Here is a 27,390-nt window from a genome sequence, read left to right as displayed (position 1 = left end):
TCAGTGAACACCCTGGGGCAAAAACCATTTCATGACTGATTATTTCTTTGAGATAAATATCTCAAGAATATATATATATATTCTTGAGAATATATATTCTCGAGAATATATATATATATATATATATTCTCGAGAATATATATTCTCAAGAATATATAAAGAGATAAATATCTCTTTATCTCTTTGAGATAAAGAGAAATTGCAAAGATTTTTGTTTTAAAGATGAATTCCTTTGACAATCTCTGAAATTTAAACATTGGTGTAAGCAAAAAGAGCCTTGATTTCAAACAGCGGCTCTCGAAAAAAAAAAGCCATTCTTTATATAGTGTTTCGTATGGAGCTGGTTTAGGTAAAGTATATGTCTTGGAAATATTTTGGTTTCCTCTGATCTAGTTAGCAGGTGCAAAGGAGGATGAAGTAGAACCCTGTGGGGTGTACAATCATAGGAAGTTCTATTTTTTGAAACAGAACTGTTAAATGGGGAAGGGAGACAGGTTTGTATTTAATTAGCCTTTAGATTTCAGATTGCTGTAAAACTCAGTTCAAGTACAGAAAGCTTACTTGTGACCATAAACTTTCAGTATCATGAAGAGACTTTTAATCCTGAAGTTGGTTAAATGGCTGTATATATATAAAGATATATATTTATATATTCTTTTTCAGCTTCTTTGCCATTATAGGTTATTACAAGATATTGAGTGTAGTTCCCTGTGCTATACAGTAGGTCCTTGTTGGTTATCTATTTTATATATAGAGTGTATATATGTTAATCCCAAGCTTCTAATTTAACCCCCCCTTCCCCTTTGGTAACCATAAGTTTGTTTTCTGTATCTGTGGAGTTACCATATTACCCAGCAATCCCACTCCTGGGCATATATCCGGAAAAGACGAAAACCCTAATTTGAAAAGATACATGCACCCCAATGTTCATAGCAGCTCTATATACAATAGCCAAGGCATGGAAGCTACCTAAATGTCCATCGACAGATGAATGGATAAAGAAGATGTGGTACATATACACAAGGGAATATTACTCAGCCATAAAAAGGAATGAAATAATGCCATTTGCAGCAATATGGATGGACTTAGAGGTTATCATACTGAGTGAAGTAAGTCAGACAAAGACAAATATCATATATCACTTATATGTGCAATCTAAAAAAATGATACGAATGAATTTATTTACAAAACAGAAATAGACTCACAGACATAGAAATGGCTGTGTTTGTTGATAGGCTTCTTTATCTCAGGCTGTCAGCCTCTTGAAGTACAGCCACTCCTCAGAGATACTTCAGTTGGTTCGAGACTATTGCAATAGAGTCACATCAATTTTTTTGGCTTCCCAGTGCATATAAAAGTTATGTTTACACTATACTGTAGTCTATTAAGTGTGTGATAGCATTACAGCTAAAAAAATGTACATAATTTTAAATACTTTATTGTTTAAAAAATGCCAGTTTTCATCTGAGGCTTCAGTGTGTCCTAGTAACGTCGAAGATCACTGATCACCAATCATTATAACAAATATAATGATAATGAAAAAGTTTCAAATGTGGTGAGAATTACCAGAATGTGACACAGAAACAAAGTGAGAAAATGCTATTGGAGAATGGTGCCAATAGATTCACTTGATGCAGCGTTAGCACGAACCTTCAATTTGTAGAAAGTGCAATATCTGGAAAGTGCAATAAAATGATGTGTACCTATACGTTGACAATGCTCAATAAACTCAAAGTTTTATGTTTCATTCGGGTTGCTTAAATAACTAAACGGAGATCCAATAGTGGTAAAACTGGCGCCACCAGTTAATTTGTGCCTAGTTTCAGTATATGGTGAATCCCCAAATTACAACACTTGACTTAACAAATATTTTGTGTATTTAAATGGCTCATTGTACACTGCATATCTCTCCCTAAACTTATCCCATGCTGCTTCACAGACCCTTCCTGGATGTCTGTCTCCTTACCCCAGTTCACTGGTGGCACTAAGGACCATGTTGGTCCGGGCATCCCATGATGACCCGGAAGTGATGTGGAAAGTTTTGTCTGACTGGACAACTCGTTCTTACCACCTCCTTTTTTTGTTCTCAGAGGGATCATGTACATGCTATATTTCATAGTCAGAATGGATTTTAGCATAAAATATGGGTTCCCATGGTTTTGCTATTTTATATCTCTGTGACATTGGGGAAGTTCCTTAATTCCTCTAAACCTCAATTTCACTATCTATAAAATGGGGATAATATCACTTGTTTTCAGTCTTGTCTTTAAAATTAAAGGAGAACATTTATAAAGAAACTGGCATATATTAGGTGCTCAATCAGTGTTCCCATTTACAGGTCAATTAATGTTGCCTTAGGTGATCTTTATCAGGTCTCTGTAGCTACCTCTTCATTTTCCTCTAATTTAAACGTTTTTTTCCTTAAGTATCACCATTGAAGATAAATAAGATAGTTTACTTTTTCTGTTTTATTTAATGGTATTGTGAAAATATGACTTTCCAATGCTTTTCATTACAAATGTGGAGGATTTTAACAATGTTCCAGGTTGAAGAAGCCTCTTGGCTTATCTAAGAAACCCCTTTACCATTAATTTATCCTTTTATGAGGATATGCCATCCAACAGTCTAAATTCACCCTCAAAGGAAAATTGGAAACGTGACTCTTTTAATACATTACGGACACCATTATAAAGTCACTGCCACTAACAAATTTAGCTTAGAGCAGGGTGAAAGGTAATAGGTAATGTTGATGCCTGTTTTTGGGGGGAGGGAAAAAAAGCTTCAAGTTCTTCAGTGTTTCTACAATAGTAGAAATAGTATAAACATGAATGTTTAGAAGTTTACCTTTGAAAAAATAGGAGAAAAGAGAAAATAAGTTAGTGAAAACTTAAAATGCTGGGGAAGGCAGAGTTATAAATTAAATCAGTATCTTTCCAAGATGACATGTAGCCTTTAGACATGGGTGAATCCAAAACATTAATTTAAAATTTACGATGCCCATTATTTCCTCTAGTGGAAGTTTTCAAAAGCAAAAATCAGGAAATGATGAAGGACATTGACACATTCAACAAATATTTTGAGCAGTTTGTGGGTCTCCAGTTTAAAGCTGCAGTTGAATCAGTTTTGCAAGTGGTTATGAATAATATCATAAGACAAAATATAAAATTTTAATTATTCATAACCACTTATGATAATTAAAAAACAAATATAGCCAAATTACCATGCAGTATAGATAACCAAAAAGTAATACTGATAGATTTACATGTTTAAAGGTATAAGCCAACCCATACATTTGGTATCTTATCCTAAATCAAAGTTTTCCAGCATTAGTTGGGCCCCCAGCCCCGCGAAAAATAAAAGCAAACTAGAATATATTGATAGGTGCAAGCAGAAGGTGGCAAACTTCCCTAACCAGAGAAGGTTTGTGTAAAGATGAAGGGAGGATTGATTGCTGTGTCAAGTACCTTGAAATGTGTAAAGATTATATAAAAGGCGGCCTATAAGGCATTTATAAAGAGATGTAACCCTCAGGAAAACTTTAAAATGTGCCCAGAGTTCTCAAGTATATATTGAGATAGTACAAACTATAGATGGAGTAATAGCCAAAGATAGTAACATAGACAATGCCTTAATTAGTCTATTTGTGGAATGGCTTCATCATTCAACTAAAGTAAGTTTAGTGAAGACTGTTAGATGCTAGGGCTACAAAGATGGTAAGATACTCCTGCAGTCTGGAAGAAAAAAACGTAATATTGGATTTCATGAAACCTAAAAATATTCTTACATGTAGAAAAGGAACTTAAATATGGCCCTTTTTCTCAACATAAAATAATTTCTAAATTTAAACCTTGTGTGAACAAAGACATTCATGTATAACCCAATATAATCAAATCTAAACTAAGAACAAATCAAATTTAAACATTGTTATTTCTTTGCAATAATTATTGCATCCTAAAAAAAGTGCCGACCATGAGTTAATTTTACTTAAATAGAACATTGCTCAGCCTATAAATGAAGGTCAGCAAGACACCAGTGTCTTGGAATAAAATAGCCCTTTGGCAAGAAAATGAGCCACACCCCATTTAGTTTTTACAAAAATAAAATTCTTTCCAGCTTTACTAAATTGTAGATGTTGTGCACAGCGTGTACTTCTGCAGTAGTTGGTTCTGCAGCTGTGGAAATATCCATGCATGTAGAAGCCCTAAAAAACATTGATTCGCCATTACTTGCACATGCAGCTCTCATACTTTCTGTAGTACAGCATTCTGTTAAGTTTTATCTGACTCAAGGATAATAGCGAGTAACTACAGGTATAGCTGACACCTTAATTTTCTGCCTTGAACTTCTTGATGGTCCCAGACTTTAAAATGAGCTGGAAAACCCAGGATTCCAAATCTGGTCATCATTTCATTTGGTGGGAGGGGATCAAATGAATGCAGTATATCTGGATGTACTGTCTGCTGTACATGGTTTTCTTCAAAGACGGTACTAAATTCCTGCCATGTACCATGGAAAACACTGTTCTTCTAGGGAGAAAAGAAAATAAACCCATTCTCCTGGTTCTTTCACAGTACACCTGGCACACAGCAGGTCTCCATAAATATAATACATTTGAAAGAGCGTATAAATGGCCATGGATGGCCCTTGCTGATAAAGATTAAATTGTGAAAACCTAATCAGCAAGTGGGTAACTTATGAATCATATTGAATAAAATACATATTGATGTGAACCTGTCAGAAAACTAAGCAAATGGCTTGCTTGGTTTTCTTCCTCCTTTACTTGTCTTAAGTGAATGGTCAGGAGTGAATGTTACACATGGATGGCACTTTCATTGTGAGAACTGCTTAACTTTAGAATCAACGAGGATATTGGGACATATTAATATTTTTTCACTTTTTAAAGCAGTGTTATTGAGAGAGAATTCACATTGTGTACCAACCATGTAAATTGTACAGTTCAACGGATTTTAGTATATTCACAGATACGCACAACCATCAGCAAGTTTTGAATATTTTCATCGCCTTGGAAGGATGAAGGAGGCTTAAAACTCCAGAGTTTTAAGCTATGTCTCTCCCCAGCCCACCACCTCCCCATCCCTAAGCAATCACTAATCTACTTTCTGTCTCTATAGATTTCCCAGTTCTGGACTTTTATGTATAAATGGAACATACGGTCTTTTGTAACTGACTTCTTTCACTTAAGCATATTGTTTTCAAGGTTCATTCACATTATAGCATGTATCAGTACTTCATTCCTTTTTATGGCTGAATAATAGTCCATTGTATGGATATGCCACATTTTGTTTATCCATTCATCCATTGATAGACATTTGGGTTGTTTCCACATTTTGGCTGTTATGAATAATGGGATATGTTAATATTAAATGTCTAACCATGGGTCAGCTAATGAGTTAGAAATGGTACTGACAAGATAACATTTCATTTATCACTGGTCTGCTGTTAATGTAGATACTTGCTTTGACTCTGAACAATATTGATTTCTACATCTAAGTGTAGCTAATTTTTTCCTGATTCTTTCTTTTTTAATTAATTTATTTTTTAAAATTTCACTTATTATTATTATTATTTATTTTTGGCTGTGTTGGGTCTCCGTTGCTGTGCGTGGGCTTTCTCTAGTTGCGGCGAGCAGGGGCTACTCATTATTACGGTGCACAGGCTTCTCATTGCGGTGGCTTCTCTTGTTGTGGACCACAGGCTCTGGGCATGCGGGCTTCAGTAGTTGCAGCATGCGGGCTCAGTAGTTGTGGCTCACGGGCTTAGTTGCTCCGTGGCATGTGGGATCTTCCCGGACCAGGGCTCGAACCTGTGTCCCCTGCATTGGCAGGCGGATTCTTAACAACTGCACCACCAGGGAAGCCCCGTTTCCTGTTTCTTGATGCTCAGTAGCTTATTATCATCAACTTGTTCCCAACACTACCTTATTCCTTAGTAATATTTCTGCTTGAATAATGGAAAGCCTGTAAAAGTTCTATAATCACCTTTTTAAAAACTTGTATAACAGATTTATACAAAATTCCTTGTTTATACACATTTATTGAATACCTAGTATACGGAACAAAAGTAAGCAGTATTAAGTATTGCAGAAGTAAATGACAAATGCTTTGAAACACAATGGTTTTCAGTCAACCTAAAGCATTATTGAGCACATCTAATATTTAATTTTTAAATTTACGCTTCAAGGGCCTTCCCTGGTGGCGCAGTGGTTGAGAGTCCGCCTGCCGATGCAGGGGACGTGGGTTCATGCCCTGGTCCAGGAAGATCCCACATGCCATGGAGCGGCTGGGCCCGTGAGCCATGGCCACTGAGCCTGCGCGTCCGGAGCCTGTGCTCCGCAACGGGAGAGGCCACAACAGTGGGAGGCCCGCGTACCGCAAAAACAAACAAACAAACAAAAATTTACGCTTCAAATATGAAATACATACACAGAAAAAAATTCAAAAGCTATAAAGGGACATAAAGAAAATAAACCTCCTGCCCCTGACTCCGATCCCCCATTTCCCTTCCCAGGATGTGACCATTAGTACTAGTTGCTTGTCTATCCATCCAGAAATAATATTGAGTACATTTGACACTTGACATTTTCAGAAGAGCTTGGTGTTTTACATTTAGAAAGTTCAGCAGTAAGTTTGAGGGAGTCTTTACCTTTTGACTCTTCAGGAATGAACATGAGAAGGAGGGAATCCGAGGATGGTAACAAGAATCAGTTACAGATCAGAGTTTTTCTTTCAAGAACCCTTCAGGTCAATATAGCTAATGACACCTAGAACCGATCTCTGCCATTGTCTTCTGTATTCAACCCACGGAGAAGTTTCTGGACCTAGTTGCCTTATTCTGGGCAGGCCAACTAGGAAAGGATAGGCCTCCCTGAGAGAGGAGGGCTGCAGTTCAGTCAAGAAAAGATACAATTTCCCGGAGACCCATTTAGAACTTCCTATTTAATTACTTAATTCATTTAACAGGCCTTTATTAATCATCAACAGTGTGCTAGACACTGTTATCACTAAGATAAATAACATAATGTGCCATCGTTTGAAGAGCTCAGAGTCTAATCCAGCCACTGATTTTTGCAGATGAGGCGACAGAGGTCTAATGCAGTGTTGGACAGTGGTGGGGCATGGGGTCTCCTGATACCTAATCCATCACTATTCTTGCCATAAATTTAAATACCACATCCAGAGTCCAGTGTGGTTCACTAGGAATGCCTCTTCCACCCTGAATCAGTTTATACAATCTGGAGTTTTCTTTCAGATGTTAACAAAATGGCAAATGCCATGTCTTTAAAGTTGACATAAACTCTCTGAAACTCACTTCACCTATAACTTAAGCAACATTATTTAACTCGACCAACTCTTCCATAGCTAATGAAAATTCATTAGTAATAGCTTTGAAGTGGTAAATTATTTTCTAGGTTGTATCTTCAACCAAAGTACTCTTATGCTTACAAAGCTGCAGTCCTAATCATTGATCTTAAAGAGTTTCCTACATTGTATTGCATCCAAAGGATTTTTTTTTTTTCAGTACGCGGGCCTCTCACTGTTGTGGCCTCTCCCATTATGGAGCACAGGCTCCGGACGCGCAGGCTGAGCGGCCATGTCTCACGGGCCCAGCCGCTCCGCGGCATGTGGGATCTTCCCGGACAAGGGCACGAACCCGCGTCCCCTGCATGGCAGGCGGACACCCAACCACTGCGCCACCAGGGAAGCCCCCATCCAAAGGATTTTGAAAACTCTAATGCCAATATATTGGATATACATTGTAGGATTTATCACTCTTTTTTTTTGCCATACTGCGTGGCTTGCAGGATCTTAGTTCCCCGACCAGGGATTGAACCCGTGCCCCCTGCAATGGAAGTGCAGAGTCCTAACCACTGGACCTCCAGAGAATTCCTGGATTTATCACTCTTGGTTTCTTCCAAACTGGATTTTCTCTCTCAGAGAGCATTTCCCCTTTTGTACACTCCTCACCAAGAAAAAAAATTCCATTTTATTCATTGATTCATTCACTTATTCAGATATTTACTGAGTGCCTCTATAGGTCAAGTTATTTTCTAGGCACTGGGGATTATACCTGTGACTGAAACAAATGAAAATTACCATCCTTATGAAGCTTACATCCTACTAGGGGAAGATACAAAATGAACAACGATATAGTATATTCGATGGTAATGTATTATGGAGAAAATTAAAGTTGAGGGTATAGGGAGTGGGAAGAGTGCATTGCCATTTCAAATCATGTGGTCACAGGAGGCCTCACTGAAAGGAAGATATTTGATGCAAGACATGAAGGAGATCAAGGAGTGACTATCTGGGGAGAAGTGTCACTTAAGTAAATATTTCTAATAACAGATACCAAAATTGTCATGCATTGGTGGGTTCTTGCCCTGAAATTCTCCTTTATATCAGCTTGTTATTTTGGTATTGAACAGAAAAAATATCGTTTACCCAGATCAAATACTCTAGTGGAGTCATGAATTGACCATATATGCTAAGACTATAGTGTCAGTAGTTATGTCTATAGTATTTTGGAAAAATTCGTGGCAATAATGTTTAAAATAGGATATGAAATTATTGCATATAAGTTTTCTTCCCTTTTCCTATCCACTATATACTATATACTGTGTATATAGTATATATATATATATATATATATAATATATACTATATTCTGTGTTTAATTCTGAGTTGGATTTTTTAATTGAACTTTTTACTTTGCAGAAATTGTAGACATGTACTTGTAAGAAATAACAAAGAGATCCTGTGTGCCCTTTACTCAGTTTCCCCCAGTAGTAACCTCTTCAAGACCATAGTACAATATACCCAAGCCAAGATGTTGACATTAATACAGTCAAGATGCCGAACAGTTCCGTCACCACTAGAATCCCTTTTGTTACCCTTTTGTAACAGCATGCACTTCCTTCCACCCTCCCCTGCACCTGCCCCATCTCTACCCCTGAAAACCACTAATCTGTTTCCCATTTCTATAATTTTGTCATTTCAAAAATATTATGTAAATGAAATCAGAGTATGCAATCTTTTGGCTTTTTTCATTCAGCATAATTCTCTAGAGATTCATCCAAGTTGTGTATATCAATACCTTCCTCCTTTTTGTTGCTGAGTAGTATTCCATGGTGTAAATGTACCATAGTGTTTTTAACCATTCACACATTGAAGGACATCTGGGCCATTTCTAGTATTGGCTGCTACAAATATTTGTGTACAGGCTTTTCTGTGATTGTAAATTTTCATTTCTCTGGGATTAATTCCCAAAGAATGCAATCTCTGGGTCATATGAGAGCTGCATGTTTAATTTTATAAGAAACTATCAAAATGTTTTTCTGTAGTGACTTGTACCATTTAATCTCCTACCAGCAATGTATGAGTGACCCAGTTTTTCTACATCCTTGCTAGCACTTAGTATTGTCACATTTTTATTTTAGCTATTCTGATAGGTGTGTAGTGATATCCCATTTTTGTTTCATTTTGCATTTCCCAGTGGTTAATGATGCTGAGCATCTTTTTATGTGTTTGTTTCCCATCTGTATATCCTCTTTGGTGAAATATCTGTTCGTGTCTTTTGCCTATTTTCCAATTGGATTGTTTTTTAATGTTGAGTTTTGAGAGGTCTTTATATATTCTAGATAACAATCCTTTGTCAGATATGTGGTATACAGCTACTTTCTCCTAGTCTGTAGCTTGTCTTTCCATCCTCCAAGCAAGGTCTTTCACAGAACAAAAGTATTATTTTGACAAGGCCAAGTTGATCAATGTTTCCTTTTATGGATTGTCTTTTTGATGTTATGTCCAAGCCCTCTTCACCAAACATGGTTCCTGATGAATTTTTCAAAAAATTTTTTCTAAAGTTTTATGGTGTTATGTTTCACATTTAAGTCTGTGGCCCATTTTGAGTTAATTTTGGTGCAAATCTTTACACAATATTACACAAAATGAGGTCTAGGTCAGAGTTCTTATTTTTTTCCCCTATGGTTGTCCAGTTGCTGTAGCACCATTCCTCCACTGATGAGCTTTTGCACCCTTGTCAAAAATCAGTTGAGCTTATTCGTGTAGGTCTATTTCAGAGTTCTCTGGCCTGTTCCATTGTTCTGCATGTGTTGCTCTGTAACCACACTATCTTGATTGCTGTAGCTACAAGGAATGACTTAACACCAGGCAGAGTGAGTCCACCCAGTCTATTTTTCAATAAAGTTTACCTGTTCTAAGACCTGTTTCTTTTCCACATAAATTTTTAGAATAAGCTGGTCTATGACCACAAAAAACTGTGCTGTCAATAGGAGTTACATTAATAAATTAGAATTTTGAGATTGCATATGTAATGTTAATTAAGTTAAAAATGGTAATTCCATTAAGGAAGACAATTTAATTTCTTCTATAGTCTCATGCTAGGTCTTATTTTCTAAAGTGGTGCCTACTTTTATGATTTTTAAATCACTGAACAAATATTAATTGGTCATTTCTCTTCAGATATAACTTGGATATCTTTTTTTTTAATTGCCAATATTGAAACTTTTTCAAAGGAATGACACATTCTTGATTTAGGTATATAACTTTCAAGTTCTAAATCACTGATATGTTTTTGAATTTTAAAATTATTTGAAGAGTTCTTTCCAGAATTTTTAAAGACTCCTGCCCCCACCTTAGATTTCTCTTTGCAAGACTCCTAAACCTACTGCCTTAAGTATGGTTTACCTCTTCTTTTGTTTCAAACAAATGCATTAACCACATAGCAAAACAGAATATGCCACTAAATCATTGGGATTTAGGGTATTGGAGTTTAGGATGTGTTTGTTAGTCGTGAATAGTAAATCAAAACATTTTAAATGAAAACTTTTGTGCATACTCATGCTTTGATCTTTGATTCTGAAAAATAAAATCTTAAAAATTACAAAAAGAGGGCTTCCCTGGTGGCGCAGTGGTTGAGAGTCCGCCTGCAGATGCAGGGGACACGGGTTCGTGCCCCGGTCCAGGAAGATCCCACATGCCGCGGAGCGGCTGGGCCCGTGAGCCATGGTCACTGAGCCTGCGCGTCCGGAGCCTGTGCTCCACAAGGGGAGAGGCCACAACAGTGAGAGGCCCGTGTACCGCAAAAAAACAAACAAAAAAAAAGGGCACTTGGAATCTTACTATTAGGGATTAAAAAAAGAGGACTGTTAAACTGATTAGGGCTGAAGAAGAAAGGAACAGAAAATGTCACCTTGTTTGGGTGCGGGAAAAGTGAATGAGATCATGCTTTCATTTCTGTCTTGCTTTCTCAAGATAAAGCTTTTCCACCCTTCTTTCTGCTTCATGATTCAGGGTGGAAGCACCAAAAAAACTTGGCTCTCTTTCCCATCCTGTTTTAAATTGGCTTTTATTGTTTTAATAAATATGTCACTGGCAGCCTATAACATTATGAATATGGCATTAAGTGGTTATACTCAGAAAGCAGGAATTTGAAAATCACAGTCCAGATATACTACCTTAAACACAATTAACAGAATTACTTCTCAATAAGGAAAACTTACCTAAGTTATAGCATGTGGCTCATATAGTTTTAGTATAATTATTACAGTGAAATTTACTACCACTAAGCATTGTGTACAGAGTTCTGAAAGGACAAAAATGCGATCCAAGAATAGTAAGCCAAGATGTCATTCAAAAATAAAGGTACTAGGCAGTTCCCATGAATATAAAAGAACTTGTAGAAAAGAGAAATACTCGAAAGTGAAATTCAGCCAATTAAAAAATAGGGCAAAATTAAGATTTTTTTTAACATCTTTATTGGAGTATAATTGCTTTACAATGGTATGTTAGCTTCAGCTTCACAACAAAATGAATCAGTTATATACATACATATATTCCCATATCTCTTCCCGCTTGCGTCTCCCTCCCTCCCACCCTCCCTATCCCACCCCTCCAGGCGGTCACAAAGCACCGAGCTGATCTCCCTGTGCTATGCGGCTGCTTCCCACTAGCTATTTACCTTACGTTTGGTAGTGTATATATGTCCATGCCTCTTTATCGCTTTGTCACCGTTTACCCTTCCCCCTCCCCATAACCTCAAGTCCATTCTCTAGTAAGTCTGTGTCTTTATTCCTGTTTCACCCCTAGGTTTTTCATGACATTTTTTTTTAAAATTCCATATATATGTGTTAGCATACGGTATTTGTCTCTCTCTTTCTGACTTACTTCACTCTGTATGACAGACTCTAGGTCTATCCACCTCATTACAAATAGCTCAATTTCGTCTCTTTTTATGGCTGAGTAATATTCCATTGTATATATGTGCCACATCTTCTTTATCCATTCATCCGATGATGGACACTTAGGTTGTTTCCATCTCCGGGCTATTGTAAATAGAGCTGCAATGAACATTTTGGTACATGACTCTTTTTGAATTATGGTTTTCTCAGGGTATATGCCCAGTAGTGGGATTGCTGGGTCATATGGTAGTTCTATTTGTAGCTTTTTAAGGAACCTCCATACTGTTCTCCACAGTGGCTGTATCAATTTACATTCCCACCAACAGTGTAAGAGGGTTCCCTTTTCTCCACACCCTCTCCAGCATTTATTGTTTCTAGATTTTTTGATGATGGCCATTCTGACTGGTGTGAGATGATATCTCATTGTAGTTTTGATTTGCATTTCTCTCATGATTAGTGATGTTGAGCATTCTTTCATGTGTTTGTTGGCACTCTGTATATCTTCTTTGGAGAAATGTCTGTTTAGGTCTTCTGCCCATTTTTGGATTGGGTTGTTTGTTTTTTTGTTATTAAGCTGCATGAGCTGCTTATAAATTCAAAATTAAGATTTTAAGAATAGAGGAGTCTTGGTAAAAGGATGTATGATGATCATTGAATCCATTTAAATACAGAATTAATACTGAAAAAAAAATTACTACCACTAATATCAGTGATTTGTTTCTTCCCCATCTACTCCTAACTTTGTTTAGGTTAATAGTCACAGCTACAGCAAAACCTATCCTGTGATGGAAAAAAAGTGTAATTTAAGGAAGAATGCAGTATAATGGTACTCATCAAACAGATATTCCAACTTCTTTCTTCACATATCGCTTATCTGCATTTTTGTATTTGGTCTAATGAGAAGAGAGACCTTTAAAAGCTCATTCTCTAAAGCAGTGAATTCTCAGAGCCAGCGAGCCTACCATAGTCTACCCCATCAAAAGAACCCTGCTAATGGCTTAGCCAATTTCTGAGGTAAGAGTACCAGGGAGAGGGATAAACTGGGAGAAGGAAGAAGTTGCTCTTGCATGGATGACTTTTTGCTAACAATATGATTTTTAGCAAGCAAAGGCCACAAAAGTTGTTTGATTTGTGGCAGAATTAATTATGAGACTTTTTAGCTGTACCAGGTTAACAGATTGCCAAATAAAATACTGAGCAAGCAAAACTGGTCAGTTATAATTCAGTGTCTAGAAATCTGAGCCAGCATTAGTGTTATGTTTATGGATTCAACTCCATCCTCAAAGAAATGCAGTCGGGGTATCAGCAAAAATAAAATAAGAGTTATGGGGTATCTCCCAGACATTTGAATAGAAAGGGCACATAACACTGTGTGAGACCACAGTATTTTTGCAGCCAATCTTAAGGATAAATCTACATTGTATTCAGGATGCTGTGTTGGGCCAAAACTTAACAATGACCATTATGTGTAGAAAATAGCAACCATTGTTGTTGCCTTAAACTCTCTCTGGAGATTAAAAAACATTTTTAATTAACCTAATAAAACCCCAATGGCAACATAACCAAAGAAATTAACATAACCAGAGAAGAATGTGTAGAAGCAGAAAACCTAGTGCAATTGTTGAGTTATCCTGGCAAAGGAACCCTGAACTATGTGAAGCTAGTGACTGTTTACTGTTTTGTCTAAAAAAGCAACTCCAAAAGTATACACATACACACAAACACACACACATTTGGATTTTTCAGCTAGATCTTTAAGCGGGCTGTTTCATGACAAGCTCCCAAAGAAATGGAATTAATTTGTGGTGTGTTTTTGTTTTGTTTAATTTATTTATTTATTTTTGGCTGCGTTGGGTCTTCGTTGCTGCACATGGGCTTTCTCTAGTTGCGGCGAGCGGGGGCTACTCTTTGTCGTGGTGCACGGGCTTCTCATTGTGGTGGCTTCTCTTGTTGGGGAGCATGGGCTGTAGGCGTGTGGGCTTCAGTAGTTGTGGCTGGCAGGCTCAGTAGTTGTGGCTCGCGGGCTCTAGAGCGAGGGCTCAGTAGTTGTGGCGCACGGGCTTAGTTGCTCTGTGGCAGGTGGGATCTTCCCGGACCAGGGCTCGAACCCGTGTCCCCTGCATTGGCAGGCAGATTCTTAACCACTGCGCCACCAGGGAAGTCCCTGTGGTGTGTTTTTAAAGTGTTTATATATATATGTGCTTGCAAGAATTACACGGAGGAATTAGACCGACAGAGTACTTGGTGATTCTTGATGTGAATATTGGCAACCTTAAAGATGTTTTATTAGACAACAAGGCAACAGTTTTCCTCTGTCTTCACAATAATAGCAGAAGTCAGAAAATATTCCACATGCAAATATATCTGAACCTCTTCATGAATGCATTTAACACTTTGAAGTGATGGCAACATCTGGTAACAAGTAGAAACCAGCGTCTTATAAACTGTGGTTTCATGTTACCACTTCATCTGAATTAGTCATTTAAAGGAGTTTTATAAGTCTTCCTAAAAACTGACAAGGTTAATCTTGGACTAGGGCAGACAGGCAGGAAATGCTGAAGCGGCTGTTTCTTTTGAAGGTTTTGTGATTCCTTGTGAGGTCAAAAAATAGTCGTTTTAAAGTTAAGAAAGCTAAAGCATTGAGATCTTGACAGCTTAAGTGCGATTTTTCTTTTTTGTGTGTGTGGCAATTTTGAAGGAAAACTTGATAAAATTCAGAGTTCTTTATACCTTCCATTCCACTTTTCTCTGAAATGCCTTTATTTTCGAAAAGTGGAGAATTAGAAAATCATTCAGCTGCCAAATATGATCATGGATTCGGTGCCACTAGAAAGATGTAACCTACCGTTTCTTTGGCTGGATTACTTCTTAGGAATCACCCTGTTTTGTAGGGTTACCCAATGGGACAAGAGTAGATGTCTTTTATGTTTATTTATGTGATTTGCATTAAAAGTGCTAAAAGTTTATTCTTTATTATGTAATACACCACTATAGCACATGACAGTGAGTTTAATTCCTTTAGCATGCAATGTTATTATCACAAATTTATTTAACAGATACTTTTTTTCATTTGAAAGTAAATATTTGTTCCTGAATTTTTTTCTTCATTTTGTTGAGACATAATTGACGTACAGCCTTAAGGTGTACAGTATAATGATTTGACTTACATACATCATGAAATGATTATCACAGTAAGTTTAGTGAATATCTATCATCTCATATAGATACAAAATAAAAGAGAAAGAAAAAATTTTTCTTCCTTGTGATGAGGACTCTTAGGATTTGCTCTCTTAACTTTCATATATAACATACAGCAGTGTTAATTTCTCATATTGTACATTACATCCCTAGTACTTATTTATCTTACAGCTGGAAGTTTGTACCTTTTGATTGCTTTCATCCAATCCCCCCACCCCCACCCTCCTTAACAGATACTTATTGCGTGCCTACTGTGTGCCAGGCACTGTTCTAGATGCTTGAGATAGATTGGTGAAAAGACAAATCACTGCCCTCATAGAGCTTAATAAATATTAAAGATGAAAACAGTGGAGCAATTTTAAATCCTTTAATCTATCACTCAGCTTTTAAAGACCTACATTGAATGAGTTTTGAGAACTCTTGCACATTTTACCTGAAGTTTGAATAGGGAAAAATTGATAATTTGTTTGGAATATATGGCAATAAGCTGGAAGATGATAGTTAAAGTAAATGTTTGATTTTTTTGATTCTCACTTTTATTTTTCATTTATCAGTGTTAAAATTAGACCCCTTGAGTAACTGAGGAATGTTATTGATTTAACTTGTGGATTTATTCTTTAGGATGGTCTTAATTTATATGGGGGGGGGGCGGGCGGTGTGAATGGACATAGTAGCCCTGAAAATTAAAATATGGAATCTGTAACTGCTGTCTTCTTTCATTGGAAGAATTATAGAATACTTAATGTATTTAATGTTCACCATGGGAAGTGAATGTATTGCTCAGTTATTTTTGCCTATGTGAGTAGTACAAGAGCTGACTCAAAGGAGATGACATGATGGTTCCTGTCCTGAAGTAAAATAAGATGATGGGGTTGTGGTGGAAAAATGATGTGGTCATGCCCATATTTGCTCACATCTCTTGTTGGTTTCCTTTTATAGAGGAAAACCAAAGAGAGTCTCATTTCTTATTTTTTAAGTTTCCTTTTTGTATTTTCTTTTCATGCCAGTTTCCTTTTTTTTTCCCTTAAAATTGCATTATCCTGATTTGCAGTTCAGTTGGCTCAAGCTGTGCTTTGTAATAGTATAAGTACCCCTTAGAATGGTCATAGTGGAGGCATTATACCCATTTTAGGGAATCAATTACATATATGGACACAGACACTCTGAGCTCCTTGAATGTAAAAGGCATATTTCATAAATCTTTCTATTTCCTGATGCCATCTAAGTACAGTGCCTTTTACAGAGTGGATGTTCATTCAGTGTTCGTGGTAACGAATGAATATGAGTCAGGAATTTTATTTTTGCTTTCCAAAATACAAAATACTTTTTTATAAGCTCATGGAATTTTTAAAAGCTTACTTTTATGGAAAATTTCAAACATACAAAGTAAAATAGCATAAGGAACCCCCCCCACAGTTTCAACAGTTTATCAATATTTGATGTTCTTATATTTCATCTTTTCTCTCCCCTTTTTTGTTGTTTGGGATTTGCTTTCAAATAACCTGCATATTATTTTACACATAAATACTATAGTTCACTTCATTTTTAATATTTTAAAAGTTATAATTCTGCATTTCATACAGAGTCTAACTTTCAAAGCCTTTCTTTTCTAGTATCAGAGAAAGAAACTGTTACTGATTATCAGAAGAAAAATCTGATTTGCTACATATGAACTGGATATTTTTAAGTAGTTTTATAACATATTGTCTTTCTTAATCTTTTAAAAAATGTATTAAAAGTTTCTAAAAACTACACTATCGTGATAAATTCCCATCTCATGGACATGAACCTGATTCTGCAAAATATTCTTTGGAGTAAATAAGCTATAGATTGGTCCCCTCAGAATTGATATTAATCAATGAATTCTTCTTTTCACAGTTCAACAGAACAGAACTCGCGTTAAAACCTATTCTGGTAATTGCATTCTCAGTTTTGAAATTTCTTGTTAAAAACCTATGGACCTTATGTTTTTTGTCTCTAAAATTAGATGACTCCATCATAAATATTACCAAATAAAGCACCAGTTCTCAATAGAAAAGTATGCCACAGAGTCCCTTGGAGATCAAAATTACTTGTATAATAACACTAAGATGTTCTTTGCTTTTTCACTATACTGACAGAAGCAATGGTGGGTAAAACTGCTAGTGCCTTAGCCCCACACTGTATGAGTAGTCTTTGTATTCAACACCATACCCTTCCTGTTAGAAACATACCTATAACATGCAGTTCATTAATGAATGTCCTTGATTAAGCAGGAAAAATTAATTTTATTAAATCTCAACTCTTGGGTATACATCTTTTCAATATTCTGTGTGATGAAATGGGAAGTACATAAAAACATTTCTGCTGCATATGGATTTACAATGATTGTCTTGAGGAAAAGCACTTGTGCAGTTTTTTGATTTGCAAGCTAAACTAGCTGCACTTTTAGAAAACAGAAAACCATTTTTACTCGAAAGAGCGAATGACGCATTAACTGATAATTCAGACCTGAATATTTGGCAGATATGTTATCAAAAGTGAATCAAGTGTGCTAGTCACTGCAAGGAAAACGGCTGGGAGTATTTGTTGCCAATGATAAAGTTAGAGATTTCAAGCAAAAATTCAAATTCTTGAAAACTTGCGTCAGCCACCATACATCAATACTTAGACTTTTCTAATGAGGTTGGTGGTGTTTTTAATGGAAGTGATTTGTTAGATATTGTAAAATGAAGTGTGACAACACATCTGTACTAGTCAAACAGTATTGTTCCATATGATCAGTGCATGATGTTCTGAAATCAAGCATGGGTAAAAGGTCCATTTAAAGTGCAAGATAGGGGCACGGGTTCGTGCCCCGTTCCAGGAAGATCCCACATGCCGCAGAGCAGCTGGGCCCATGAGCCATGGCCGCTGAGCCTGCGCGTCCGGAGCCTGTGCTCCGCAACGGAGAGGCCACAACAGTGAGAGGCCCGCGTACCGCAAAAAAAAAAAAAAAGTACAAAAAAATAAAGTGCAAGATAGACCAATGGATTTTAACGTTAACAGAGTATGATAACGTCATTGATCTGATATCAGATTCCACACTGCAACAACTATTTAAGAAACTAGCACTTACCCAGTTTTGGCGTGGTATTATAAAGAAGAATATCCATAATTATCCGAAAAGGCTCCTAAAATACTTCCTTTTTCCAAACAACGTATCTGTGGGAGGCCCTGTTTTCTTCATATACTTGAATCAAAACAACATATTGCAACAGACAATGCAGAAGCAGATATGAAAATCCAGCTGTCACTGTATTTAGTTAAACAAAGATGTAAACAATATACTCTTCTATTTTATTTTCCTGCAAAAACCTTTGTTTCCATTTGGCCCACGGCTTAGGTGAGGGCCCCAGGGTGGTCAAAAAGCTGCCTAGGGCTGCAGAGAGGGGCTTAGGCAGAAGCCCTGACACCAGAGGGATGCAGAGGGGCCCCTCAAAGACCGTTGGGCTGCAGAGGCCCCTGTCGTACTTGAGGGTGAGCCTTTGGAAGGGCTACTGGCTCAGCAGCCCCCCCCCCGCCCCGCACTCCAACCCCGGGGGCAGCCTGCGCTAGTGGGAGGTGAGGTTAGTCAGGTGGTCGCCATCTGCTTGATGAGTTTCAGCTGCTCCTCCAGGAAGCGGCTCTCCAGGAAGTCACGGGTGGGTGTCTGCGCGGCCAGAGCCCAGGGGTGCAGGTCCACAAGGGCCTGGCTCAGGTTCTTCTCCAGGGCTGTGGCAGCTTCCTTATTGTCCAGAGTTTTACCCCATTCATTTTGGGACGGCTTCTGCGCTCCTGGAAGAGGGCACAGCCACTGTGCTGGTTTTGCATCTTCAAGAGATGCTGGGCGCCCTTGCCCTTCTCAATGGTGGACTCAGCAAAGAACTGGCCCACGTCCTCCAGAGCCACATCATCGCGGTAGAAATAGAAGCCCAGAGAGAGGTAGGCGTAGGAGGACCCAGATGCAGGTTGACCCCTGTGGTTGACGGCTGCTTCCACCTGGGTGGAATAATTCTGACAAATCTGGGAGCTCATGGTTGATCAGCAGTAAGGAGCTAAGCTCCAAAAAAAACGGTGCTGGCTGGTTCCGGAGGCAGAGGACGGCATAGTGGTTGGTTCCTAAGGGTGTGACTGGAAAAGGGGGCGTCCCTGGGTCTGTTCCATTCAAACAGTGTTGAAGCAAGAGACATCCGCAGGAGCGAGGCATGCCCTGCCTCTTCCTACTACATTTTTTAAAAATATAGTTTTCATTTTAAAATGTTATTTATATTAGCATGCGGTGGGTTTAATTTTTTTTAAATAAATATCTTTAAACTTTCTTAGTTGTAACTTCTAATATGATAAAGACACTGATCTAACCCATATATCAAAAAGCTCTTTGGGGTCCTCAGGTCCTGAGGCCAAAAAGTTTAGGAGCTGCTCGGTTAGTTGGGTTTTTTTGTTTCTTTTCCTTCCCTATCCTTTTTTTGAATGAGAGACTCTCAGGATAGGAAGGTGTAGAGCATATGAGTTATTTCTTTGTATGATTTTATTAGCTATGAACAGAACACAATGTCCCCCCCAGTTTCATTGAAATATAATTGACATATAACATTGTATTAGTTTAAGGTGTACAACGAAATGATTTAATATATGTATATATTGTGAAATGATTACTATAATGAGTCTAGTTAACATCCACCACCCCACAGTTACTTTTTTATTCTTGTGATGAGAACTTTTAAGATTTACTCTCTTAGCAACTTTGAAATATGCAGTTCAGTGTTGTTAACTGTATATAGTCACCACAGATATCTTCCAAATCACTGCCTTATCCCATGTATAGTTCAACTGATAATTTTTGGAGGACCCATGCTTTAAATCCTTCTATTTATTTCAGCCTTTTTTTTTGCGGTACGCGGGCCTCTCACTGTTGTGGCCTCTCCCGTTGCGGAGCACAGGCTCCGGACGCGCAGGCTCAGCGGCCATGGCCCACGGGCCCAGCCGCTCCGCGGCATGTGGGATCTTCCTGGACCGGAGCACGAACCCGCGTCCCCTGCATCGGCAGGCGGACTCTCAACCATTGCGCCACCAGGGAAGCCCTATTTCAGCCTTTTGTTTTAGGGCATTAGGGCAAGGTATATAATTTAATATATAATAAGACATCCTGTTTTAAAAGGTTGATTACTTTGTTATGCAAAAACAGAGCTCACAAATATTTACTGTTGGGGAGACAGCCCTTGGAATATTGAAATTAAGATGTTCTTGTGGCTTATTTAACCCCCGCCCAATCATCACGTAAACCAGATCTACCTGATTGTTAAAACTGACACAGCCACGCAACAGGAAGTTTGTGTACCTAATACTGTTCCTGGCATAAATTTCCTAAACTTTCCAATATAGCCCAAAATTACAGTAGCAATATCCTCCGTGTTAATTTGGTACCTGTTTTACGTTAGATCCTTTTGCTTTGATGTTTCACTCACTGTGAGTGTTATTTGTTTGTTTACTTTATAAGTCATGAAGATGGGTAAAATCCTGTTCCATTAAAGGACGATAGATCACTGTTACTGAGGTGTGGCATTAAGCACAGTGGGAGAGGCCTCCATTGTACGTGTCACACATGGAAAGAATATAACCCGTACTGGGTGTGGTGGGGAGAGGATGATGTTTGAATTAAAGTTGGAAGAGACTTTAAAAATACTGTGTCTAGGTCTTGTGTCCTAACTGCAGATTACACTGATACGTCTATGAAATGCTCATGCAGCTTTGGGTGTGCCTCTTTCCTTCCTTTCCACCCTGAAGGGTGTATGTGTCCATAGGTGCGTGTGTGAACTTTTAACTTTATGGATTTGTTTGTAACATTTGAGAGAGAGTGAGAGCTTGTGCACTTTACATGTACAGATAAAACATAGGTTGGTTTCTGTTGACTTTCCCCAGCATTCATCATGATGAATTTGGAAATGTAAAAGTTGTTTTCATTCTGTGGCCTGCTTATAAAAATGTGCAATGGATTACATAACCCTTGCCACCATCTTCTGTTCCCAAAGCAATTTTCATTACCCATAATAAAAACAGAGATGCTGTTCACACACATACTCACACACATACACAAACGCCAATACCCCCCCTTGGCCCCGCACACCTGCACATACGTCATATGATGAGACATTTAGAAGGTTACAGCATGGGCTGCAGGCCAAAACTGGCTGAACTACTGATGTGATACAGCAGTCTTTCAGGAAATGTCCTGGTATTTACTAAGTAGAAGATGTCCATTTTTAAAGGGAGTATCCATTCCTAGAACTTTCACCACAATATTTTGCAGTTGAAGTGAATTCTATCATGTTATGGTGAATAGACTTTAAAATCAACAACTGGGTGTTGACAGATTTCACTGTGATCAAAGATTAGCCTTAGAGTTCAGAAAGCTAGAAAGCATATACATTCCAGATGACCAAGAAAGGGAAAGACAAGGAAGCTGTTTCTGGGTAGCGTGATCATTGAGGAAGTTATTTTTTTTTAATTTTTGGCTGCATTGGGTCTTCATTGCGGCGAGCGGGGGCTACCCTTTGTTGCGGTGTATGGGCTTCTCATTGCCGTGGCTTCTCTTGTTGCGGAGCACAGGCTCTAGGCACGCAGGCTTCAGTAGTTGTGGCACGCGGGCTCAGTAGTTGTGGCTCGTGGGCTCTAGAGTGCAGGCTCATAGTTGTGGCACACGGGCTTAGTTGCTCCATGGCATGTGAGAACTTCCCGGAGCAGGGCTCAAACCCGTGTCCCCTGCATTGGCAGGTGGATTCTTAACCACTGCGCCACCAGGGAAGCCCGAGGAAGTTAATTTAATAGCACTTGGGACAGACCCATATAAGTGTTGTGAAGTGACAAGTGTGGCTAAAGAAAAGTAAGGCTGGGGAAACCCAACATTGCTGGCCTGTCACTGATACTGTCTTCTTACCGGAGGCAATTGCCTGTGCCCCAGTTTTCCCTGGAAATGCATGATAATACATACACGTATACCCTTTCTTCCAGTTAGCTCAAGGTGCTTGAGCATTCCTTACTACCCCACATATTCCCTGACTGGCTACAGGCAGCTAGTGCTATGCTTGTTTCAAAGATGGTGAAACTGAGACTCAGGAAAGTTGAAGAGACTTCATATAGTGAGTCAGCAATGAAAACAGGTGGAAAAACACGTCCTCTGACTCCTGACGCTCTATTCCTTCTGTTCGGGATTGCGTTGCCTTTTGATAGTTCATGCAGTTTTTGTGATTGATGAAATAAAGTGCTTCCATTAAGGAGACAAAATGTAATCCAGTGTCTGCTAATGGTGGTTAGTGATGAGGACAGGAGAACACTCTGCCTCCTGATGTGGGCTGTCCTGATGCTTTTTACAAGTGACTGCAATGTGAGTCGCCTCCTTATTCTGAGATTTCAATGTTAGCATAAAACGCTTCACTTTGTTTTATATTATTTATAAAGGACTGAAGGATCTATTATCTCACTTGCATACTTATTAGGTAGGTAGAGCAGATTAGGTAGGTAGAGCAGATGGTATCATGCATATTATATCCCAGACAGATTATAACGATGGCCGCCACTTACTGAGCACCTTGCTGGAGCCAGACCCCCTTATGCATTTATCTCACTTAATCATCATCGCAACCCTCTGAAGTTCATGGAATTAGTTCCATTTTTATAGATAGGAACCTGGGGCTCAGAGAAGCTAAGTGATGTGTTCATGGTCACACAGAGTTGAAGTCAGTCTGATTCCTAAGGCCCTGATGCTCCCATTGCACTCCATTTCCTTTCAAATGATTGACTTGCCCTATGTCAGTATTAGAAATGGTCTCCTGAACCTAGCACAGTACTCCTATTGATTTATTGTTCTCTCCCATAAAGGGTGAGAACTCATAGCTAACCAGTTGCTTCATTTAGCAATTAACTGATTAGAATTGCTAGACCAGTTAAAAAAACTAATTGCAATAATAAGAATATAGCAGTTATCACATACCTAGTGCTTACAATTTACCAGGCTATGATCTAAAATTTGAACGCACATTAAATCATTTGAGCATCACAACAATGTACAAAATAGTTATCATTATGTGATGTAGTTACTATTATCATCCCTGGATGAGAAAACAGGCATAAGAGCTTAAGCAGTTTGTCCAAAGACAACCTGGAAAATTGTGGAGACAGGATCTGAACCCAGTCTGGCTGCAGAACTCTAAACTACTCAGCAGTACTGCCTCTCAATAGAAAATTCAGTTCGTCAAGTATTGGTTTCGTTCCTGTATGCTAGGCTGGTAGAAAATATAGTTCCTACACTTAACAGCTTATGTATTCAACAGAAAACAAGATATAGATACTCGCAGTTAATGCTCTGACACCTAGCATATGGAGTGTAAGTGTTGTATAAAGACGTAAGTATGGATCGAGATGAATAATAGAACGTAAGTGGTCTGGGACAGTTCATTTGCCTTTCTAAGTAATGCACTTTCCTATGGACGAGTGACTTGGCCTCTGGGGAGAAGCTGGTTCCATGTGTTCTAAAATAAGCAGGTTACTTGGCTAATGTTCAAACTTTAAATAGGTATGTGGGTTGTAGCTATTCGACCTGAACCAACTTTAAATTCCCTTGTGTTCTTGCATGATTTCAGTGGAGCTGCAATGAAAAAATTCACTTTTCTCTAAATGTTGTGAAGTTCGAATTTGTTAATACTTGGCAAAATACTGTGAGGCTGACAGGAAGGGGATTCGTAAGTATTGTATCATAGCTTTGTCAGGGTGCTCTCTCTCTCTAGCAGGAAGTGTTATGACTTGCTCTCTAAAGTTGCAATTGTGAGAAGAATGTTGGGTTTCCAGATTGGCGTTCTGGGCGTGGGAGGTTCCTTCTGTTTAGTGCTGCGAGAAAGAAACAACAGGTTTGCTCTCATCCCGGAAGGGTAACAATTTTAATATTATTTCGTTAGGCTCTAACTTTTATATTATGGAATATTTAAGCAGAAATTTACTTTCAACATCTCGAAATCCTTATTATGTGTTTGGGTAGTTACACATTTGGAGACGCTTTCTAAATCTTATGTATTCAAGTAGAAGCAAATTTGTTTTAAGAGAAAAATTTGAAGTTTAGAATCTGACTTGTTCTCTCTATATATATTGTCTTTTCTTTATTTGGGGAATATTTTAGGGACTTTGTACTTTTTAAAAATTGGTTTTGTAATCCTAATTATATAGCTGTATCTATCAAGTCAGATGCCAAAGGTTTAAATGACAGAAACTCTTACTTTATATCTCGGGGGTGGGGCGAAGGGGAATGGAATTTCAAATACTTTTGATCACTGTTAAATGGTTTTTCAAAATTCTGTGAAATAGAAGTTGAGGGTAGCTGTCATGACAGAATATGGCAAACAGATTGATATTCTACTCTTACAAAATAACTTATGACAAACAGTTGTACTGGTGTTTATTCATACTTGCCAAAATACATGAAAATTATTGATGATGAGATTTTGGTGGTGTTACTATAATATGGTAGTGATAGTGATTTCTGATGCTCACAAACTCACCAGAGTTTTCTATCACATAGTGATCATATGTTTTATTTCTCCTATTTCAATATAGCTGGTTGTATAAATCTCGACTCCGAATCAAGGGTAACCTCTCAAATTAGTTGTACTTAACTACACCCGTATGAGGTAAAAAGTGAAGTATGAAACAAAAGAGTCTAGTTTTCTCAATTAACAAGTACCATATTTGAGAACATATAAGCAGGGTATGTTACACTGCAGGAGGCCATTTTAGTGACTAATAGATAAACTTCCAGCTTAGCTCAAAGTCTAAGCTGAAATTTTATCTCTAGTGATTTCTGAGTTGTACATCATAATATTTTGTCTTGAGTTAACTGGTCTGATCTTGCCTTGTGAGAGATATATACCTGAAGGTTGCCCTTGGCTTCCGTGTTATTTTTCACAGGAAAGGAGAATGGAACTACTCCTCAAGTGTGATGGTTAATTAATTTCATTAGCAGCAGATATAGTTTTTTCATAAATTATTCAGATATTTTTGGAAAATGTCAGACTTTACTTAGGAAATAAAGGGATTGGACCTTTTAAAAGAACAATGTGCTATTTCAATCCAAGGAGTTAATACTTCTTAGCTTTGTAAAGATGGGGAAGTAGAGGTATAACTTTGTTGTGTCTTTGGGTTTGATATAGTATTCTTCATAATAGGAAAGGGGGCTTTTAGAATACGGTTAAGATGTATATTAAATATCTACAAAACTCTTGTCTAGCAAGAATTTAAAGAATGTCTTCAATCTGACTTAATTGATGTGAATGTTTCTATGGGAAAAATTATTAACTTATTTTAAAATAGCCATTGCTTAAAGATCTTATCTTTATTAAGACAAAAAGAGGAAAGTAAACTTTTACTTAAAATGGAAGTAGTTGATATTCCTCCAGGAAATGACACAGGATTGGGCACCCTTTGGGGTTTAAGTGACTCACAGATATTGGTACTTGAAAAAAAGATCAATTAGAATCTAGCTTATGCTAGATCCTAGAACAGAATAGAGGTGTTTCCAGGAAATGAACTCATTTAATAGCTAAGTAGGGTGAAATCACTCATGGGATGTCTGGGGTTTGCTTTACAGTAATTCAGGAGGTGGGGGGGAGAGAGGGGGTGGGGTAGGGGGAGATAGGGAAAGGGGGTCGAGAAGGGAGGGAGGGAGGGAGGAAGCAGGGGAAAAGAAGAGGACAGGAAGAGAGAATCTGTGGAAATCCTGATAAATCTGATAAATGTAGAATCTGGATGATGGGATTATGGGTGTTTGCTGTACATTTTCTCTTTTGTATACATTGAAAATTTTCATAATAAAATTTTTAAGTACAGCTTTAGTTTGCAGCAATTTACATTTATTTCTAAATGATACATTTATCTATAAATTGCAGGTTTGTCAAAACATGATGTGTGTGTGATGTATATTATTGTAAAGGTGAAATGTGCTGCTTGATTGCCAAAATTGTCGCTAAGTAAAAACTGTTTTTGAAAGAAAAAAAAAAACCTTTGTTTGACTTTCAGCTAAATTCAAAGAACAGGTTGCAAACATCTTGAAGAGTTTTGTAGTATCTTGAAGTATTAAAGACCAGTAGATAGTTAAAGCATGCTAACAGGCCAAGTGCCTGTGAAGAATGTGGGAACATTATTATGTCTTGACTATTTTGTTCCCAGCTTTCTCTATAGAGTATGCATGTTGAAAACCACGCGTGACAACTACTTAGCCTGCAGTATGTTTAAGTCTGTTCACTTTCCCTACTTTCGAACATCAGTTCATTCAACAAACATTTAGTAGGGGCTTATTGTGAGCCAAGATACAAAGTCAAATGAGGTACCAGCCCTGCTTTCAGGGAGCTCACAGCCTAGCTGAGGAGATAGAGAAGTAGATGGTGGGACACGCTGGGGGGTGGAGAGCTCCTGGAATTGGGGAAGGGATGTCACTGGTTAGCAACCAGAACCCTATGCTGCATCTCCTTTAAAACAACACAGACAGAACATTTGAGGTGGCTTAATTGGTTGTAGGTATTAGGGAAGTAGGAAGAGGGCTAGTTTAACTCTGTGCGCATTACTTGGCAAATAACAGCCGCCTCTGCTCCCTTGCCCTTCTTAATAAACCTTCACCCTCTCTCATGCATCCATGGGCATTGTTGGAGCAGCATACACGCAGGAGATAGCAATCCCTTCTTCACATTAAATATAGTGAGCTAATGTTTCAGTCTCCTTAATGTTTTTGGGTACATCCAAAGCAAAATTGCACTTATAGGCAGGCAGCTACTTGAGGTTGGATAAAAGGGAGAGTTAGCCTTCAGTCCCTGATAGAACCTTCCAGAGTTCATTGCTCAATTGATTAGGAATTTGAAACGTATTTTGTCATGTAAATAGTAAGTAAGGTTTTTTAGGTCATTTCACAAATGTCCCTGAAATGGTGTGCTATGTTACCA

At 38.0% G+C, this 27,390-nt stretch overlaps 1 protein-coding gene and 1 pseudogene across 2 annotated transcripts in view; one reads left to right on the top strand and one right to left on the bottom strand.

The window, feature by feature from the left end:
* The window catches only part of PLS3 (plastin 3), a 90,573-nt gene that overhangs the window by 8,544 nt on the left and 54,639 nt on the right, over window positions 1-27,390 (top strand). The window contains exon 1 of one of the 2 annotated variants that reach the window (XM_060137120.1): window positions 24,271-24,336. The exons of the other annotated variant lie outside the window; for it this stretch is intronic. The gene's annotated coding sequence lies outside the window, so the exon portion shown is untranslated. Of the gene's footprint in view, window positions 1-24,270; window positions 24,337-27,390 lie in introns of those variants that run through there. 2 annotated transcript variants of the gene reach the window in all.
* Window positions 18,988-19,450, bottom strand: LOC132513067 (ferritin light chain-like; annotated as a pseudogene).

This window comes from Lagenorhynchus albirostris, chromosome X (genome assembly GCF_949774975.1).
Source record: "Lagenorhynchus albirostris chromosome X, mLagAlb1.1, whole genome shotgun sequence".
Lineage (NCBI taxonomy): Eukaryota > Metazoa > Chordata > Mammalia > Artiodactyla > Delphinidae > Lagenorhynchus > Lagenorhynchus albirostris.
Note: the sequence above shows the minus strand (reverse complement) of the source record. Positions and strands in the feature narration are given on the sequence as shown.